At 37.1% G+C, this 2,784-nt stretch overlaps 1 pseudogene; it reads left to right on the forward strand.

Annotated features, from left to right (window-relative positions):
* Window positions 1–1,147: 1,147 nt before the first annotated feature.
* On the forward strand, window positions 1,148–1,905 carry LOC149187219 (dirigent protein 21 pseudogene; annotated as a pseudogene).
* The last annotated feature ends 879 nt before the right edge of the window (window positions 1,906–2,784 follow it).

The raw sequence follows: 2,784 nt of genomic DNA on the forward strand, positions 1-2,784 counted from the left end.
GGGTATATTCCTAAAAAAACCAAAAAGTTGAAGTATAATATAATATAGATCCGACACTATATCTTTGAAAATCAAACCATTGAAAGATTGCCGTATACCCGACGCAATAAAGGACTCCGACATGAAAATCACACCAATATAAAGAACCTTCAAAAGATATTATACATTAATTTTCGGTTTTGGAACATGCGATTTAAAAATTAAATTATTATGGAAACAAACCAACACGGTTCGCTCCCCCAGCCGAGTTCGATCTCTGCGGAGGGCCCCTCGTTTTGGCGATATATATGATGGCTTTGCAGTATAATCAGCTGGCTTCGGTCATATTTCTGATTGACTTCGGCCATATTGTAATCTGAAGACTTCGAGGACTTCGGTCATATTGTAATCTGAGAACTTCGAGGACTTCGGCCATATTGTAATCTGAGGACTTCGAGGACTTCGGCCATATATATAGATTTCTCAAGGACTTCGGCCATATTGTAATCTGAGGACTTCGGCCATATATATAGATTTCTCTCTGAAAAAAAACTTTCACAGACAATTGGAGTTCATTATTGTTTACTCAATCTCGATAGGTGGCTGGGTCGGGCCGGGACCTTTTATGTCTTACTTTCTAAATTCTATTGCAGCTCCGCGCGCGGTTATCATAATTTTTTAGACTCTATTTAATCTCCGGTGTTTTAGGTCGGTCTCCTCATCTTGATGTTGTTGTTCTAGAATGGCATTTTAGTCCATAGTGGTGAGAATATCATTTCACGCGTGGAAATCCACATCTAAATAATTGCAGTAAAGAAACAAAAATCGATAGTGAAGGTAGGTGGCCAACTTAAGCTCGTTCAACGAACATGCCACACCTTTCGGATTTCTGTATTATTATATTCTGGGTCACTATTCAACCCCACGGTAGTGGCGTGACTTGTGTCGCCGTGTTACAGAATCCATGATCAGAAAACGGACGGAAGCTGCAAAAGTGTACGTCTAACGGTTGCGGTGAAAAGCCATTGGTTACGTCCAGCGGTGGAATTCTGTAATACTGAAAGGATTTGGTTACAGACGGCCCGACCAAAGACAAAATAGTAATCAAATATTCAACCGAAAGCGAGAAAGTTGCTTATGGGCATCACGTTATAAAAGTGGAAGTCGACTTTCATCACCACACATTTCTTTCTCTATACTGAGCCATTCGTTCTTTTTTTCAGAGATGGCGGGGAAGGATTATTCGACCGCAACTATTGCTGTGGCCGTTGTACTATTGTGTGGGTGCCTGCACATAGCGGCGGTGCAGGCAAAGGTGAAATTAGGGAACGAGAAAATTAGCCACCTGCATTTCTATTTCCATGATTTACTGGTTGGCAAAAATGTGACGGCCGTGCAGGTGGCCTCGGCTCCCACGACCAACAATTACTTTACTCAGTTCGGCATGGTGAGGGTTATGGACGACTGGCTTACCGAGGGGCCGGAGGGAACATCCAAAATGTTGGGCAGAGCGCAAGGTATCTATGTTTCTGCGTGCCAAGAAAAGTTCCATCTGTTGATGGCAACGACGTTTGTTTTCGAGAGTGGGAAGTACAACGGCAGCACCCTCGCTATGGTGGGAAAGAATGCGGTGCTGGAACAAGTGAGAGAAATGCCAATCGTGGGAGGAAGCGGATTGTTTCGGTTTGCTCGAGGCTACGCACTCGCCCACACCCATTCCATAGATTTCAAGACCGGCAACGCAGTCGTTGAATACAATGTAACCGTGCTCCATTATTAGGTCTTCTGTAGTCGTGCCTGGCTGAGGAGCGGCAAATTTTCTTTCCATTTCAAGTTTTGCTACAGTAAACGCTTTTTCATGTAACGATGGAATATCAACAGCTTTTTTAATTCTCCAAATTTGTCTCTTTAGTTATATTTTAGTTGATGGCGAGATCTGCAATTTGAGTTTCATAGGGAATTTCAATAGCTTGATACACAGTATATTTTTACGGGACTCTATAATAACTTTGCTTTTGTTTTTGTGGCTGGCGATTTGATAAATTTTGTGGGCAGAAAAATTTCAGCCTTGGTTTATCTTTATTGTACAGTTTTATCGCATTCTTTAACTTTTAATAAATAAAATTTATATTAATATATTTTTAAATGTTGCTTTTTCTCGATTATTATAAATTTGAAATTAAAATAAATATATATTATTTTTATTATAATATAATTATTTAAAAATTGGTTGTTTTAAAAAGTTACGATTTTATTTTATTTATTTTGACTTCGGTTTATTATTTTTAATAATCTCAATCATATATAAAATGAAGTATTTCATTGTAATATTTTTATATGATGGTAGATGATTAATGTTTATTAAAATTTATATGGTTTATAATTTTATTTATATGGTTTACTATTTTTTGCCAAGCATTTTTAATAATATCAATAATGAAATATTTGATTGTGACCTTTTTATATGATGTTGATTAACATCCATTAAGATTTATATGGTTTATGAGATCTTCAAAAAATAAGAAATAAATTAAAATTCTTTAACATTTTATTTTTATGTTGAAAAAGCAGTGAGAAAAGCTTTAGCAGATCACCATAGTTTTGCTGACTTAAAAAGTCAAGAAGATTGGTAGTCTAGAATTTCAGTATAAGATGAAAATGTAACAGAAAGTACTTTTCATCTTCAATCCTCTTACGATCACATATGTGAAAATCTCTTTCATCCAAGGCCAAGTCAGCGTAACAGCTAAGAAGTTGAACTTATCAGGACATGTCGTCCTCCTTAGAAGCCTATATATAGGATGG

The sequence above is a fragment of the Pinus tabuliformis genome, chromosome 3_1 (genome assembly GCF_031772625.1).
Source record: "Pinus tabuliformis cultivar Carrire ecotype Pingquan chromosome 3_1, CPIR1, whole genome shotgun sequence".
Taxonomy (NCBI): Eukaryota; Viridiplantae; Streptophyta; class Pinopsida; order Pinales; family Pinaceae; genus Pinus; species Pinus tabuliformis.